This window comes from Drosophila serrata, unplaced genomic scaffold (assembly GCF_035046125.1).
Source record: "Drosophila serrata isolate PLE 108 unplaced genomic scaffold, ASM3504612v1 contig_4, whole genome shotgun sequence".
NCBI lineage: Eukaryota > Metazoa > Arthropoda > Insecta > Diptera > Drosophilidae > Drosophila > Drosophila serrata.
This window is the reverse complement of record NW_028256902.1, coordinates 158,390-177,544: the sequence shown is the minus strand read 5'-3', so window position 1 is coordinate 177,544 and position 19,155 is coordinate 158,390. Positions and strand designations below refer to the sequence as shown.

The window sequence follows — 19,155 nt, the reverse complement described above, 5'->3', positions numbered from 1 at the left end:
AACAACACCTTCACTGTTAATGAATCGTTGATTAATTATTGTTGAATGGTGCTGCAGGGCGTCCACTCCACATACAAATACATGTGTACATTCCTTACAAAATATATTTACAAAATGTAGGTAAATACCCTTCAGTACCTAAATTTCGATCGATTTTTTCGCAACTCTAATGACAGCTGCAGTATTCACTAGTGTTTTGACTTGTAATTTATTAAATGTTGTTAAAACGTAAGTGGCTTATTTTTGTTCAATTAAAAAATTCATTTGCAGAATTGCTTTTGATCGGTGAGAACTGGAAGGTCCTTATATTTCTAGAATTTATTTTCTGTTTAATTGGTAAAAAATATTGTTCGAGGGGAGCTCGGCTGTTATTCACTTTGGGCGGTTGCCGCGATCTTTGAACAAGGGCTGCCGAGGAGAGCTCGGTCGTTGTTCACATACGGACGGATGCTACGTTCTTCAAGCAAGGGGTGCTGAGGGGAGCTCGGCCGTAGTTCATACACGGATGGATACAGCGATCTTCGAGCAATGGGTGCCGTGGGGAGCTCGGCCGTTGTTCACACACGGATCAATACTGCGATCATCGAGCAAGGGGTGCCGATATGGTGTGTTTGCGGGCTATGACGGGCATCCGGCCAGAAGTTATGTCAGCATTTTAGCCGGAGCGAGCTCGGACGATCGGTCATTTCTGTCGCCCGGTAAACTTAGTTAACTACTCCCCCTTCAGAATTAAGACCGCCCTCGGCCGACCCTATTTTGGCAATAACTTCCCTTAGTTGGGCCGCGGATCTCCTGGACTGGGTGACTCGCCGATTAGTGAGGCTGACTCAAATCAACGCGCAGCAGATTGCTCCTGCGATTAGCACTATATAGTGTGATCGATAGCCGTTGATATCTTTCCCGAATTTCTTAATGTGTTCCACGTTACGCTCACTCAAGCGGGGAAGGTACGGAAAGCTAAGTATGTTGTGTTCCAGGATGATGTTCAGGGAAGGCGAGCTAGCCACACTTGTTACCCTCTTCTGGGCTACGTCATACTTAACTTATCGGATTTCGTTGACCGTGGTACAGTAGTTAAAAGTGATAAGGTAAGAGCCTCGTGTGTGGACGTGAGTGCCATTGTCCACACTCACACGTGCCGGGCTATCAATTACAATGAAAATCCCATCGTCAACGTAGGTAACGGGATGCAGGTTGCTTTGCTGGATTTCACAATGCGCAGTGCCTCCATCGTGGAGCTCCTTGGCGCACGGTTTTCTTAGCGCCAGCTGGCAAAAGGTAACCTCTGGTGCTGTGGAGCAATTTTCACCGCATGGATCTCCCCGTTACATTCTGCCATTACGTTGTCTTCCAGCCTGAGTATGGTGTCGTGTTGCGATATGGGAAAAATATGCAAAATATATGAAACTCGTTGAATTTAATTTTGTCAAAGTCCTCTGGCGTTCCCGCCACTACTCTTAACGCTACTTCCAAGAAGTCTATACTCCTGGCTACTCTGTGGTGGATGCGCAGTGACTCGAGCAGGTCACGCAGGTGAGTGACATCTACGCTCAAAAGCTTTTGCATGTGTGACTGGGGAAACATATTAATCATGCCACCAGTTTCCTCGACCATGCGCCTACACTTTGAGAGATTCGCTGAGTGTCTCAAGGATGCGAATTCTTCCCATACTAAAATCCGTCCATTAATGACGGGAATGTATTTGGCTTACGAGTAGTCTGTGACATGCGCCGATGTCAGGGCAAAAAGGAATAGCAGAGGTATGGGTTTGAACCTCTAATTTTTAATTTGCTGAAGTATTTTATAAATCTAATGGGGTAGCCCACCACCAAAGAATGAAAAATTAAGCATAATAAAAATTAGTAATGATAAAAAACTTATGCCAAGTGACTAGAGATAAAAAATGGAAAAAATGGTAACAAATTCGTGTTTCGCCTACCTAAGGTTGTCCTTATAGACCAACCTCCCCTTAATGAGGACGTGTCCAGTATGATCAACTCTACAGTGTCGCTAATGCCTTTGTCAATTTTAAGGCTTCTGGCCAGCTCCACCAGAGCGCTGTGGAATCGCTCCACTTGTCCGTTCGAGACGCTGTGGAGTGGCGGTGCATTTGAAATGCTAACACCGAAGTGATTTTCTAGCATGGTCCGAATGGTGTGCGAGTTCAATGAGGGTTCATTGTCGCAGTAATTGGCTCTGGCTTTCGGGAAAACGTTGAGGAGTTGTAATAAAGCCGGTTTGAGATCCTCTATGGTTCTAGAGGGAATTGGTTGGACCATTGCAAATTTAGAAAAGTTGTCACTGCATGTGTGGAAGTATATCCTATCAGTGGAGAAAATGTCTTTGTGTAGCATTTCTCCCACATAAGACGGGACTGGCGTTTCGCCGAGTTCGCGGTTTTAAGGATTCCTGTCATATTTTGCTTTAGCGCAGGTTTTACAGTTAGTGAAAATATCATTCGCTAACTTGGCCATTTTTGGGAAAAAGTATTCCGAAACTACTCTCGGTCGTTTAGTGTCCTAGATATCATGGTAATAGGTCTTCCCTCTTGGGACAGTATCGCCCCAATGCCAAATGCCGAGGCATCCGTCGTTAGATCGAATGCCTTCTTGTAATCAGGATAGCCGAGTATGACATCCTCTGAAGCCAGTATGTTACGCAACTTTTGGAAAGCAAGTCGTTGCTGTTCGCTTAATTGCACCTGGACATTTTTGGATCTGTGCCTACTGACACTTCCATCCTCCCCCTTAAGAATATCAGAGATGGGCCTAGCTATTGATGCAAAATCTTTGATGAAGCATCGGTAATAACTGGCCTGGTCATGGAACGATCTCACCTCGAATAAATTTTTGGGTTCGAGGAATTCCTGAATGGTCTTGATTTTTTCTGGGTCAGTTGTGGCACCATTGTTGGTGACAATAAAGCCCAATAAGCTAACGCTTTAAAAAAAAATCGCGATTTTTGCGTTGACACCCTCATGTTGGCGTCGTGCAGGCTCTTTAGAACCCAATCTACGTGCCGTATATGGGCGTTTTCGTCTTCTGAAAAAAACGATGATATCATCAACATAGACAACAAAATTTTCAAACCTGCTCTCGCAGTATGTCGTAGATGGTTCTTTGGAAGAATTCTTCAAACCAAACGGTAGTTGGCGAAACTCGAATTTTGCTCCGTTAGCGGAAAATGAAGTTTTTTCAGAGTCACGCTCTGCCAGAGTGATCTGGTGGTAGCCCGACTTCAAATCGAGTGTTGGGAAGTAATTGGCTTTGCCTAAAATCCATAGTATAATAAAGATTTTTGGCATGGGATACCGATCAGGTATCGTCCTCTCGTTAAATTTGCGAAAGTCTAATGCCGCAATTTGCGGTTGCCCGCTTCGTGCCCTTTTTGTCTACTGCCCATATTGGGTTATTGTAGGGGGACTTTGACCTTTGTATTATGCCATTTTTTAGCAACTCTTGGATTTCGCCAATGACACAATCCGCTGCCCCCATTGGGTACGGGTAAAGCTTGGTATAAATGGGCTCCTCACTAACCGTCCTGATGGTAGCTACCACCGACGTGTTGCAAGGGAGGGCCTCGTTGGGGTTTGCAAAGCGTGCTTTTCGTTCGCAAAACTAGAGGCGGCGCGTCCGAGCAATCATTGTTGGTAAAATTGACGTCGGGGCACGATTGGAATTCTAACTTTTCTACTCCGAAGCCCCATTTGAGGTGGCCGGAAGCTAGACAAGGTGATACCCCTGCCTGTTTTGAAAGCACTTCTTAGTGATGGTGGTGATACCATGGATAGAATGGCGATTCTACCGGGCGGACGCCTTTCAATCCCCCCTTTGGACGGATGAAATTTTTTGCCGCGTCCATGTCTACCAAAAGCTTCATATCTACCCCCGCTACTCTTCGTTTGATGACGGGTAGCAGGGTCTGATTCATATTCATGACTGGCGTCGTCATTGATATTCTGGGCGGCCCTTAAATATACGGCGGTGTATTTTTTTTCAATTTCTGCCTCTTATGCGGGCCGGATCGATCGATCGGATCGGCCGGTTTCCTGTTTTGGTAGGCCGGCGCTTGAGATAGCTTGAGCATCCTAGACATTGTAGGGTCAACCCTCATGGGCTCTGGCGTGTTCTCACGACGCCTATCGTTGTGCGAAGCCGAGTGCACCTGAGCCTTGTGTTGTCTAGTGAACTGTGGGTTTTTGCCCGCACTTACTTGGGGGTGCCCTTGATAGGAAGTTTGTTGGCGATCTTGCGCCTTTGGAATTTGCTTCCTATTCCTATCCTCCTGGCTCTTTGCAAACGATGTTGCGAAAGTGTATCTTTCGTGGTTTGATTCCACCTCTTGAGCCAATGCCAACGCAGTTGGCATGTCTATCGACTTTGCCGAGAAAAAGATATCGGAGAGGCTGCGCTTGAGGCCCGAAATAAAAATGCGGAGCGCATCATCCCGGAATTTTTAGCACAAAATTCTTGCCGCCGATGCTTCGTACGACATAGTTGCCTTATTCGTGAGCAAGGTGAGTTTTTTCTCAACCTCGTCTTAGTATTGTAGGAGTGTGAGGCTTCCCTGTCTGGGGTGCCCATCTGCTGCTCGATGATGTGAATATGTCGCTTGTCACTTTATGTGAAATCGACGCGGTCTACGATCGCATCGAAATTTAATATTGTGCCAAATGAGGATAGCACCGCATCGGCAGGGCGTCTAATCTTACTCCTAATTATGACCACCGAATGGTAATGGCGTGAGCTATGAAAATATTTCCTAAATATGTGATATGCGGCAACTGCCGCTTGCCAAGAGACAGCTTCTTGTGCCCCCGTAAATTCGGACAGGCATTTAAAGGCATCTAGAGGCTCGTTGCATTGAACATTGCCTTAGCTGTCAATGGGCTCATAAACTTTGATTTTTAGAGCTTCCGCCTGTGTAGATGCGACTTGCACCGCCGCCACTTGAGCGGCCAACTGCTGTATGGCTTGGCGCATTTCCTCTTCTTTGCCGACCCTGTCCACTAGGGCATGGATAACTGCGGCCTGAATTACAGCTTTAAGCTGATCTGGATCCATAATTACTACTAGCGGGTGCCCGTATTGGGGTGGAAGTACGCGGGGGGGCTTCACTATCAGACTCTGAGTCACTATCGTATCGTTTGCTTTTTCTATACTGTTGGAATGGAGAGCTCATATATGGCCAAGTTAAATCCCACTTGAAAAAAAAATGCTTGCTCAAGCTCAAAACGTATGTGAGCTCGTCGAACCGATCTGCTCAATTTTCAAGCAGTGACAGGGCCAGGGGTACGCGGGGACTAAGCTAAGAGACATTTAAAAACTGAATTAAATGTCCACAAAAAAAAAAACAACAGAGCAGTAAGACGGAGTTTTTTTTTCGTTTTTTTATACCCTTGCTGGGTATTATTTTTTCTTATTTTTTTATTTTTATTATTTCAGTCAGAAGCTTGCACCGCAGAGAAGTAGGCACCTCCGACCGTATAAAGTATATATATTCTTGATCAGGATCAACAGCCGAGTCGATCTAACCATGTTCGTCTGTCCGTTTCTACGCAAACTAGTCTTTCAGTTTTAAAGCTATCTGAATGAAACTTTGTAGTTAGCCTTCTTTATACTGTTGCATTTCGGGAGGGAACGGGCTGAAGGACTATCGATATATCGATATGGATAGGTGGAATTGGTAGGACCAGGAGGGGGCGAGGAAAATGAGCGAACCGGGAAGTTCGAATGCGGCCTAAGAGAAAGGGTTCTTGCCCTTTCTCTCGGCAAGGGCAACGAAAAGTAACGGCTAGAGTCTGGAACAGAGGAAAGGAACCGGGCTATAAAGGGAGGTGCGAGCGGAAAAAAAAGGGGAGAAAAAATCTGGATGGATAACGTGATGCGTGATTTTCGGGCGGTTAACTTCGGAAAGAAAAAAACGTGATCCCGGAATCAAGTTGGAGACGTGACCGATCGCCACCCAGTGCCGTTTGCCTGAGCCGTCGCCTCAGAGCCACCCAGTGCCGTTTTCCTGAGCCGTCGCCTCAGAGCCACCCAATGCCGTTTTTCCAGAGCCGTCGCCCGAGCTGCTGGCCACCGCGTCGCCGCCGCCGCAAGCCAAGTCCGCCGGCAAACGCAAACGTCGCCGCCGCTGCCGCAACCAACAACCACCGGCCAGAGCTGCCGCAACCAACACCTACCGGCCAGAGCTGCCGCAACCAACAACCACCGGCCAGAGTGACCGGCGCAGCCAAGTCCGCTGGCCGGAGCCAACTTCGGAGCCGTCGCCGCCGCCGCAGTCCAAAGACGACCCCAGATCCGCTGAGCCGCCGCCGCAACACAGTTCCGCCACCCAGAGCAGCCGGCTGAGCCACTGCAGGAAATTCACTTCAGCTGCTGCCATCCGGTGAGTCCGTTCCGGATGGGACGAAATAAGGGGCGAATTGCGTATTAATTTCTGCCCAGGCAGCTGCCGCCGACCTGCGGGCAGCCCTAACCACCCGGCGCCAAACCAGGGCGAGCTGGGATAAAAGAAAAAAATTTAAGTTGTTGTTGTTAGGTGTAAGATATTAGTGTTATTGTTAGTTAGTGTTAGATGTAAGGTATTAGTGTGTTTGTCTCGCCATCCGGATTGATCGTTTCCTGGGTCCGGGATTGGTGCAACCCATGCGCTGCGACCAATAGGGGAACGGGGAAGAAGCCATTAAGAAGCTCTCAGTTTTGTTTGAACCCCGACCCTAGGCTATTTCTCATGGACCTCCAGCAGGGATAGTAGGTGGAAGAGGGAAAATTTCTTGTTAGCCAATCGTGGCCAATTGGTGGCCAAAAAGCTTCTCCTCCGCCAACGTTGTCGGTCCCCAATAAAAGGCAGCCTTGGTGCAAGCGCATCCCTGGCTGAGGCCACGTTCTCTCCGTGGACGAGTTGGCGCCTAAAACCATATTTGTAACTCTGTTAGATGTAAGATGCCAAAAATTTATAATCAATAGCCAGTAAAAGATTAAAATGAAAATGGAGTAAGTTTTACCTGGGAGGAGATGGGCCAGTCGCTAGACCGCCTGGAGTAAGCTCCGGCATGCCGGAGATGGGTGATGCCCCGAAATGTGGAGGAGGCATCACTGGATGGGTGGGCGCGTCGTGGCGGAACCAGCCAAGCCACAAATTCAACCCAGCAGCTTAATTTTTGTTGTTTGTTTACCTTTTTGTATTGTTAGTGATGACACTTGTAGTTTAGTCCGAGACGTCCGATTAATTCGGTATTTTAAATTGTGCGGACTGCGGGCCTTGGGTCGGACCCAGCCCTGGGCACCCTGAGCTAGCCCGGCGTTGCCCAAAGAAAGGCAGTTCCTTTACAATACTCTCACTCGTATATATATCGAAACGGGCCGGATCGGACAACTATCATATAGCTGCCATAAGAATGATCGGAAAAGTTTCAGAAAAAAAATTTTAACATTTTCAGTTTTCAATAGAATTGGATCAAATTTAAAATATACTCTTCAATTTTGTGAAAAATTTTATGAAAATCGGACTACTATATCATATAGATTCCATAGGAACGATCGAGAAATTAATACAATTAAAAATTATAACTTTTTCAGTTTTCAAAAGATTTTCATCAAATTTGAGGTCTAGCCATTTTATATTAGTCTTAAATTTTATGTCAAACACCATGAAAATCGGACGACAATATTATTTAGGTGCCATAAAAACGATCGTTTGATGTAGAAGAAAAATGAAAATCTGTGAATGTAAAGCTCCAAATATAATATGTATAGGTGAATGAAATGAAAGCAGGTATTACTTCATTGTTTTTTAGCACAAATATATATAATTTATTCCTATTCCTATACATAGAAGTTCAATCTGCAAGGGTATATAAACGTCGGCGTGCCGAAGTTAGCTTCCTTTCTTGTTATTTATTTTTTTTAAATAAATTATGCCGAATGGGTATTCGAATATTTGGGTATATATCCGTGTTAAACTTTCAGCCTCGGCTGAGATATTTAACCCTCAATTATGTAATATAAGTTCAATCAATTAATGAGGCAATTAATTATGATATTAATAAGCAGTGGAGCTGCAGCGCATATAAATAAAAGGAAATAAACGCAGATATAGGGAGTGGATGTGTGTATGGTTTAGCTCACTTACATGATCCCGATTTTTTTAACGTTGAGCGCCAATTATTAAAAGGTATATGGTTATCCCAAATTGAATAAATATGGATATCCCACGCCGCGGTCAATGTCACAGGTGCAAAGAGGTGCCGGGGGAGCTCGGCCGTTGTTCACACACGGACGGATGCCGCGTTCTTTAAGCAAGGGGTACTGCAGGGTATTCTGCTCTGGACGCCAGTTAACATTTTTTCATATACTAGCTGACAGGCAGACAGTCTTAAACTTTTAAACATTAATATCTATTTTTCTGAATTATAAATACTTTCAATTTCAATTTAATTTAACACCAATCGGTGCACATTGTTTTTGGTTAACCTGTCTTTAGCAAACACAAATAGATTTGACGGTTTCCCAACACTTGAACACTCAACATATAGTTGCCCATGAGAAAAACATGGATTTTCCAAATCTAAATCACAAATGCACATTGTTTGACCTTGAGATTTATTTATAGACATGGTGAAAGCTAAACGAATTGGGAACAGTAGCCTTTTGAAGGGTATGGTAGAATCTGATGGTATTATCGGAATATGTACGTGAGAGCAGGACCACTTTTCCCTTAAACTTCCCAGCCAAAATGGTTGCTTCAAGAATGTTTCCGATTATCTTTTTGATGACCAAACGCGTACCGTTTCATAATTGAGGTGGATTCAAATTACGGAGGAGAATAATATATTTTTAATCGAAGATTATGTGGTGGCATTCCAGGGAATGAATTTAATGAATGAATAATGAATTTAAAAATTCAATCGGAAAATTTACACTTTCATTTTCATCAACAACAGTTTCGATTGATTTAAAAGACATCAGATCGCCTGGTAACAACTTTTGTATCTGGAAGTTAATTTCGTCAATTTAATTTTGGCAGCCAAAATCGCCAGTTGACTAAGACATTAATGATTCAAATAATTATTCTGTATATCCGGGAAAATACTCTGAATCAATACATTTTTATCCTGAACAACAGTGCAAAAATTGTCTAATAGTTTAATGCATTGCGTATTTGGTTGCAGTTCTATTTTACCGTTCCCAATATCTAGTAGTTGTTCGGAAAATATTTGTGCTGATGGAACATTTTGCAATTGTACTCGCATATTTATGGTCAATCGAAGTGTTTCAACACTTCGCCATAAGAATGATTGTCTCAAACATGCATTAATCTCATCCGCGAAAGTAGAGCGAGGTATAACCGGTAAGGTGTGCCGGAAGTCACCAGACAAAAGTAAGATAGCACCACCGAAAAGTTTATTATTGCTGTTTAAATCTTGCATAGTTCTGTTTAATGCTTCAAGTGAATATTTGTGTGCCATTGTGCACTCATCCCAAATTATTATTGAACTCTTCCGCAACACTGCAGCTATTCCACTATTCTTTTTGATGGTACACATTGCATCTGATTTATTATGAACGTCCAATGGCAGCTTGAATGTTGAATGTGCTGTTCGCCCGGCTATGCTAGCACCAAAAATTTAAAAAGTGGAAATAATTGAATTATACGGTATTTCGTTCACAACAAAATAAATTTAATTAATTTTAAGCTGTTAAAATGTAGATTATATGATACGTTCGTAGATTTACCATAGCAGCGCCATCTATTGACTACTTACTCAACCCATTCGAAAGGTATCGACATCTGTTCATCATTTCATTTCATTTCATTTGGAGTTAACGGATAATTGTGACTGTCAAATAATAACAGACAAATAATTAGCAATATTAAAATTGGGACTATAAATAGAGATTTAAACTATACTATCTCTCAAGTTGGATCGAACTGCACATGGTGTGCGAATTTTATTATAATCGGCTAAGTGGTTTAGGAGTCTATTGATGACAAACTTTGTGACACGAGATTTATATATATTAAGAAGATAAGATATTGCTACATAAGGGCACACATACAGTCCCAAGAGTCAGCGATGTCGTGAAATTTATTTCGTCTCCTTTTTGCTCATACACCGTGCACATCCACCTGCACTCATATGGCAAAGAACGGTAATACAGTGCAGACGAGACAGAATTGGGCGGTTTTTTTTACACAATTATTTCGAATTTTTCTGGTGTTCCAAAGACAAAAGCTAAGTTATCCACTTATCCGATGACTAGGAATCAATACAATATAAATTATATTTATTTATTTAAAAAAACAATGAAGTAATATCAATATCGCAGCTGAGGGGTTAATCCAGCTGTGTCTGCACGGAGCCTTCCCAGGGCCAGGCAACCCGTAAGTAAGTGGCCTTGCCGCAGCTTTGGGGCGAAGCTGCGGTCATTCTTTATTTAAAGCCCCAAACCCCCTCTGGCCCGCTGCGCTTGCCAGGACGAGCAAAGCGGGCGTTCATGAAATGCAATGAATACATCAAACCGAGCTTCGGAACTCCCAGGAGAGGATAAACCCGGATAAAACGGCAAGATAGCCAAGAACGAGGCTGAGGGCAAGACAGACCATCGGGATGCCGAGGACAAGGCCAAATTCCTTGCGGAGATCGCGGAATTTGAGCAATACAAAGCGGCAAACCCGGCGGCGTTCCAGCCCTCGAAGGCGAAGCGAATTCGCTCACAGAAAGTGATCGAATGCGCACCTAAGAGAGCGAAGGACCCACAGGGTAAGCCGCGTGCGACTAACTTTGTCAGCAAGGCAAAGAAATTTAGCGAGGTGGCCAGAGACAGTCTGGCTATGGCACTGGTAGACGAGCTCCATGACGACGGTCGCCTGCTGTCGGAGAAGTGGGAGGAGATGGAGGCCAATTTGGCCGACATGGTGACCGACAGGTTGGTTAGCATGCCGACCGGCCCCATCCCCTCCTTCGACTCCTCAGACGTGGTCAGAGGGCACCGGGTCATCAGGTGCGACGACGGGTTCTCCCGAAGCTTCCTGGTGGAGTGTGTGGCTAAGATTAGCGGCACATGGGCTGGCCTTAAGATTAGGCTAGCCCACGCCAGGGAGATCCCACGGAGACCCAGAGCTCGCATCTGGTTACCAAAGGGGCAATTCGAACCCAGACATTCATACAGAGGACTGGACCATTCTCAGAGCAGAGCAGGAAATGAAGGCGAGTCAGCCTTTCCTCCTGCTGATAGACAAGCGCTGTCTGCCTCAGCTGGAGGCCAATGACCACAAGGTCCGGTATGGCATCAGGAAGGCCAAGATAAAGGTCTTCTTGGCCGAGCCGGACGAGATTTTGGAGGAGGTCGATGACACCAACAAATTGTTGGATGACATGGTCATCGACGAACAATCTCCTGACGCCACCCCCACCAACATCGTGCAGATTAATCTGAAGCGCAGCTCGCACGCTTCAGCTAATCTCACGATCCTTCTAAGGGAGAGGGATATCGACATCGGTTTGATACAGGAGCCTTGGACCAGGGACTGGCAAGTCGCTGGACTGAGAATCCAAGGATACACACTACTGTGCTATATCTCAGCACACATGACCTAGCAGTGGCCAGATTCGTGGCGGCGAATGGGAGCGGAGTCACCATTGCATCGGCATACATGGCCAATGACGAACAGGCCCCGCCTGAGCCGGAAGTCAAGCTGCTGCAATGGGCGGAAGTGATAAAGACGACCCTGGTGCTCGGGTGTGATGCGAATGCGAGGCACACGCTCTGGGGGAGTTCGGAGACTAACGAAAGAGGTGAGTCACTCTTTGACAATATTATTTGTAAAAATGTTACGATATGTAATAAGGAAGCACGGAAAATTTTCAAGGTTGGGAAGAGGTGTTAGACCTCACCTTACATATAGAACAGAACAATTACAGGGTCGAGAACTGGAGGGTATCGACAGAACACTCCTTCTCAGACCATTGATAAATTTTCTTTGAAATAACGACACCAGTTAAGAAACAGGTGCCAAGAAGAAACCCCCGTGGAACAATTTTCAGCGAAAAGGCACTCGATAGGGAGGTGAAGGACCTAACAAATATTCTAAACAATGCCTTCAAAAAGTCTTTTAAGCTAACATTCTCGAAGAAGCAATACCCACCAGGATGGACAAAATAACTAAGCGAGCTCAGAAAGAGCGCGAGAAACTCTTTCAACAACAGCTACTATGTAACCCGGGATTAGGGAACATACAAAGAACCACAAAAAATTTACAAGAAAGCAGAATACAAGGCCAAGAAAGAGTTCTGGCAAAACTATTGCGAGTCACTAGAAGGCATTAAGGGCACGGCGAGAGTAAGCAAAATTCTCGCCAAAGGGCACATAAGCTCTACCGTGATCAACAGAGCAGACGGATCTCCTACGACGACAATTGAGGAGTTACAAGAGCTACTAGTTGACACCCACTTCACTTCACACCAGGAAGCCTAAGAGTGAGCGCGGAACCCGAGGAGGGAACGAACACTCAAATGAACACGCCTATAAAAGACATCATCACCACTGAGCGAATTCAGTGGCAATGCTACAGTCAGCCAAGGATAACATTTGCAAATGGCTAAAAGCCATTTACGAAGCTTGTTTAAGACTGACGCACATCCCACTCCTATGGAGGGAGGCAAAAGTCATTTTTATACCGAAACCGGGAAGAAGGGGGCATATCCTAGCAAAGGATTATAGACCGATAAGTCTCACCTCCTTCGCCCTGAAGACACTAGAGAGACTCTTGGACGTCCACATCCGGGAGTCTCTAGAGGGACATCAACTCTCGGATGCGCAGCATTCGTACCGCAAGGGAAAGTCAGCGGAAACAGCGCTACACGTAGTTGTACATCATGTCGAGAAGACATTACAACACAAGCTATACACAATGGCAGCCTTCCTAGACATCGAAGGCGCGTTCAATAACGTGAACCCCGACTCTATCCTGGGCTCCCCCAACTTGTTAGGTATTGCGAGAGACATCAGAGAGTGGATCGGGGTCATGCTAAAGAGCATGACGATCACAGCCGAACTGAGTGGCACTCACCTCACGCGGACTGTGAAGAGAGGCACACCTCAGGGCGGGGTATTATCGCCCCTACTCTGGCTCACAAATATGAACACCATATTGACAGATCTCAATACGGGTGGAGTTAAAGCAGTTGCATACGCAGACGACGTAGTACTGCTAGTATCAGGACCATACCCTGACATTATTAGCATTAGGCAAAAACCTGCGGACTTGGTATCAACCCCACTAAAACGGAGCTTATGCTCTTCACACGAAGAACTAAGATACCACCCTTCAACATGCCCAGTATAAACGGCATGGAGCTAAAACTAGCGGAGCGACCGAAGTATCTAGGAGTAATTCTGGATAAAAAGGAAAGCAAGCATTGCATTCTACTCCTGCAGAAAAATGTTTGGGAACAATTGGGGACTGCACCCAAAGATAATGTTATGGCTCTACTCAGCAGTGGTACGGCCAATACTAACTTACGGAGCCCTAGTATGGTGGCCGGCACTAACTAGGGCTTACAACAGAACGAAGCTGACAAGGATACAACGGGCAGCGAGTGCGGGGGCCGTGGGTGCAATGCGCTCATGCCCCACGGCTGCCCTCAACGCTATCCTGTATATAATGCGATAGAGCTGTTCGTGAAGGACATTGCAGCACAGAGCGCAGTAAGACTGAAGGCGAGCAATTGCTGGAGGGATTACGGCGCCAGGCACGGCAAGATCCTTGGAAGCAGCGGCATAAACACAAACGTTAGCACCGGCTATATGATCGCGGAGATAAAATTCGGGAACGCATTCTCGACCTCATTCCCATCAAGGGAAGACTGGAGTAGGGACAAAGTAGTAGTGGAGAACGAGGTGTCCCTCTACACCAATGGCTCAAAAATGAGCTGCGGCGTAGGGGCTGGGATCTTCGCAGAAAATTGGAGAATTGAACAGGCTTTCAATCTCTCTAACTCAGAGACGGTCTTTCAGGCTGAGTTACTAGCCATAAGGGAAGCAGTCCAACTTTCCTTAAGGCAGGACCTCAAGCGGCTATAAAATCCCAAGCTGCCGTGAAAACGAACTCACGACTAGTGTCAGAATGCAAGAAGGCCCTTAATAGACTTTCCGGCAAAAATAAGGTACAAGTAACATGGGTACCGGGACACAACGAGATCCCAGGAAATGAGAAGGCAGACGAACTAGCCCGTGCAGGCTCGGCAGGGCTAAGTTCTGACTTCGAATTACCGATCTCCCTAAACGCGATCCAGACAAGGATCCATGACCACTTTAGGCAGATAGCTAATAAAGAATGGCAAAGCAAGAGCGATCACAGAAGGTCAAGGGAATGTTGGCCGAGGTACGACAAGAAACGAACCAGTGAACTGCTATCCAACGGCAAGCGGGATATTAGCAGGTTCACGGCACTCACCACGGGACATTGGGCGATCGGTTTGCACGCAATTAAGTTGAGACTGCCATACAATGCAATCTGTAGAAGCTGTAAGCAACCTACAGAGCAAGAGACACCGGAACATCTGCTCTTCTTCTGCCCAGCGCTAGACCACATCAGATTTCGCCACTTTTGTGCCTACCAGATGGAGTCACTGGGAAGTATAGGAAAGCTAGGTTTCCTTACTGACTCTGGGTGGTACTGATAGTGAACAACAACAACAAACAGAGGGAGTGGAACAAAAAGGAGCTTAGCTCTAATTGGAGGCCCCAGCAATGGGCCTCACCACTGTAACCTACCTACCATAAATTTCCTGATCGATCCTATGGGAGCTATATGATTAGTCCGATTTTCATAAAAGTTAAAAAAAAAAATTGTAGAATTATATGAAATGGCTATAACTTAAATGTGCTGAAAATCTTTTAAAAACTGAAAAAGTTATGATATTTAATTGTATTAAATTCTCGATCGATCCCATGGGAGTAGTCCAATTTTTATAAAAGATAACACAAAATTGTATAATAATTTTAAATGGATATATGTCAAATTTGATAAAATTCTGTTGAAAACGGAAAAAGTTAAAAATTTTTTTTTTGATTTCCCGGTCGTTTCTATGTCAGCTATATGATGTAGTCGTCTAATCGCGTCGGCCCGTTCCTACATACATATATACGAGTGAGAGTATAAAGAAGACTAACTAAAAAGTTTCATTCAGATAGCTGCAAAACGGACAGACGGACATGGCTAGATCGACTCGGCTGTTGATGCTGATCAATAATATATATACATTATATAGTCGAATGTGCCTTCTTCACTGCGTAGAAAAATTCTGACTGAAATTAAAATACTCTGCTAAGGTATAAATATATAAGATATAAAATAATTATCGCTCCATCCGTTTTGAATAAATTTATTTTGGCTTCCTTGCGTACTCTCAAGGCAAAATATGAGGATTGATATTTTATTTACGAAAGGAGTGCCGCGCAGCTTATGGAACAGATCAATACGATCTCTGCTCAAGCAGGTCAATTCGAACCCGTTCTGCCCCAAAATTCCTTACCGTCTGTACGCCGTACTGAGGGCTCCAAATGCAGCATCCATATTCTAAGATAGGACGAACTAAGAATATAAGGATTTAGTGCCATATGGGTGATTGAATTCCTTCGACCACCGTTTAATAAATCCAAACACACCCCTGGCTCTATTCACCAATGGGTCCAAGCGGACGCCCAAGTCATCAACTGAATTAATTCTTTCTAAAGAGCAGCAGTTCAGCGTGTAAGTAGCAAGCTTAGGAACGACACGAGAGAATGTCATTAGTTTGCATTTCATGCCGTTTAAGTTTAATAAGTTTACACGGCACCAAGTTTGAAAATTATCGAGATCTGTTTGTAAATCCTACTGGCAGGCAACGTCATTGTATTGCCCGCAAAACTTACATAAGCACTCTGGAGTTAGTCAAGACTTTGGGCAGGTCATTTATAAATGATGTAAACAAGAAGGATCACAAATGGCTTTCTTGCGGGACGCCAGATGTAACCCTTAGAACATAAGATAACTTGAGATAATACCTGAACACACAGCCTGGAGTTCCGTCGGGACCTGGCGAATAAACTGGCTTGACACGATGAAGATCTAAAAGAAGAGAATTTTCGTTTAGGCTAGGACAGAATATTAAGATTGATTTGGGTATGGGAATATATATATATATTGCAGATCGATCCCTATTAATTCGAAGGTTTGGCCTTGGGACTTGTTAATTGTTAATGCGAAAGATGTTTTTACCGGAAATTGAAGCCGTTTAAATGGGATTGGCAGATCAGTTGGGATCATCGGTATCCTCGGTATATGAGCTAGTTGACCACTTGCTGGGCCAGTGATAATAGTTGCTACAATTAAATTGTCCTTTAACTCCTTAATAAGCAGCCTCCTCCCATTACACATGCTTGGAGGGTTTAAATTTCTTAAAAGCATGATTGGGATTCCGATTTTTAACGTCAATTCATGGGGTGGCAGTCCAGAAGGGTTCAACGAATTTAAAAATTCCTGTGGATAATGGACTGCATCTTCAATATTCGTTACAGTGTCGATCGATTTGTATGTTTTTGTTTGGCCGGGGACTTTTTGAACAATCAGATTATTTATTTCATTGACAGTATCATTCTTAGGTGATACTATAGCCCGAGAACACAGCCAATATACGTCTCTTTCGTGCAAATTCTTGATATCAGGGTATACAGAATCTATTAAATTTTCCAAATTATGGAGTATTTGGCCTAGAGACTCATCCAGAAGAATGTCACAATGACCGCTTAAATTTGGAGTTGGAAAAATTCCTTCCCCAAGTTTTAGCAGTTGCTGTGGGAAATCGCTATCAGTGATTCCATGAAGATGAGCTCTCATATTTGTCCTTAATCCCAATGTTAGAATTCGATTCGATAATCAATATTGGATTATATCTGATCTTCAGCAAGCTGTTCGATGGTATCTGCTCGCGTGCCTCTGTTAATAACGGGGAGCGTCTGTTGAAAATCTCCAGCAAATACAAAAGTAATCCCGCCCATGACTGCAGAGAAGTTCCTTAGATCCTGTAAGGTTCTGTTCACGGCCTCTATATGTGCTCTTTATGGCTCATCGTGCATTCGTCCCACATAATCAATGAGGCGCTCTTATAGTAATTTACCAATAGGTCCATTTTTGCGGATGGAACATGTAGATTGTTGTTCAAGATTGACGGATAGTGGAAGTTTAAAAGTAGAATGTGCAGTTTTGCCATCCTTCAAAAGAGTTGCAGCATTCATCACAGCATCCCGCAAATGGATATATTCCTCGGACCGAAGTTTCGTCTGATTCAATCTAAGAGGCGTGACAGTATATGCAGACCTGATGCATCCGGCCAATAACGACATTCGATTCGAGCTGTAATCAATAGTTGGATTATATCTGATCTTCTGCAAGCTGTAAACGCGCTTCAGCTACCCTTGCCCTGTCGCGTTCATTATTTTGAGAGTGAATCAAATTGCTGCAGAACGCGACTGTCTAACTCTTAATCGTTTTCTCTCAAGCCTATCTGCTCGTCTTTCTGCTGATTCTTCTTTGTGCATCTGCATTGCTCTCAGCCGCTCAGTCTCTCGGATGGAGGCCCGTTCTTCGTCAGTTATATTCGTAATCTTACGTCTTTTTGCTTCTGTATTACGCTTACGACGACCCAAACTCTACTTCTTGGGTGGCAGGACTTCGTTTCTTACTGAACCTGAACAAAAAAATAAAAATATAGGAAAAAGTCTGGTGTAAATTCGAAGAGTTTGAATAAGTTGTTTGAAAAAAAATACATCCACCGCAACTGACATGTCAGTGCACATGTATAGATCTGACCAATTAGATATTAATATGTTCGGTAGGGTAAATATTTACTTTCCAAGTCCGTAGCCGGTTGGCTGCCGAATCAGTAAGTTTGTTTTCCTTCTAGCCGAGTGGCTGGCTGCTGCTGCGAGGTGAGGAGCGTAACTGCCCTCCTATGCCTCTAGTCTTAAGCTCAGTAGGCGTATTTCAAAATAATAAAAGAGGTGATGGCCTGAGTAATGTTCGTGAGCATTAGCTCTTTATTCAAGTGAATTGGAAACAAGACTTAAGTTAAGAAACAAACTTATAGCTAACAAAGCTCAGAGCGGCCACGCAAATATGCAGTGTCTTCCGTCTGTGCACGAGCATCCGGCCCATTGCTAGGTCAGCAATTTGGCCGGAGCTTTGTTGTCAACGTGACTACGGTCAACGACTCTGGTCTGGCTGACCACAGTTAACTTTCACATGTATATAAAAACATTGCAGTACATGTTTGAGATCAGCTGTTTTTGTCCTGCCGTTCGCGCCCCTCTCTACATAAGAAGTGGTCAATATCTCAAGATATAAAATGTACATTTTTCGTCGTTGCGCTTGTGAACAGAAGCACACACATACACATATCATCAATAGCGGCCTGTAGGAATAACTCTTCCCAGGCCTGATGTTACCACTGCGCCTTCTACGTCTTCCAATCCCGACCTAAAAAACTAACCCACTCCTTAGGTATTTCCTATCAGAATGCAAGAGGTTTACGTAGTAAGCTTCCTAACTTGTATTCTGATAGCCTTTCGTTTGCATCTCAGGTTATTGTGCTCACAGAAACCTGGTTAAAGCCGGAGATTCTGAGCTCCGAAGTTTTTCCAGCTGTGTTCACGGTATATCGGCTAGATCGCCCTATCAGACGCGGGGGTGGAGTTCTTATAGCGGTGGACTCCTCACTCACGTCAGAATTATTAACCTTCGAGGAATGCAACGATGTTGAATTCCTCTGTGTGAAGCTATCTATCAAAGGTAGCTCAATTTTTATTACCTGTTCCTACATACCTCCACTGTCGGAACTTCCTATTTATTGGAATCACCTTTCCGCTATTCAGATGGTTTCCAGTAGACTTTTGGATAGAGACCAGTTGGTAGTTCTTGGAGATTTTAATATCCCTGGTGCTATTTGGTGCTCGAATAATTCCACCAATACTCTCAATACACCTACACAACATGACTTTATCGCTGGCTTGTTTGACATTTCGCTGTCTCAAGTCAACCATGTTCGAAATTCCTTACAGCGCTTGCTCGATCTTTGCTTCGTCTCTGATCCTGCGAGAGTCAGTTTAG

At 44.4% G+C, this 19,155-nt stretch overlaps 1 long non-coding RNA gene across 1 annotated transcript; it reads right to left on the bottom strand.

Moving 5' to 3' along the window:
• Positions 1-6,530: 6,530 nt before the first annotated feature.
• On the bottom strand, positions 6,531-7,219 carry LOC110189681 (uncharacterized). The gene is made up of 2 exons (XR_015273520.1): positions 7,010-7,219; positions 6,531-6,933 (listed from the first exon to the last, which is right to left on the bottom strand). It is a non-coding gene; the product is annotated as an uncharacterized LOC110189681 (long non-coding RNA).
• Positions 7,220-19,155: the final 11,936 nt, after the last annotated feature.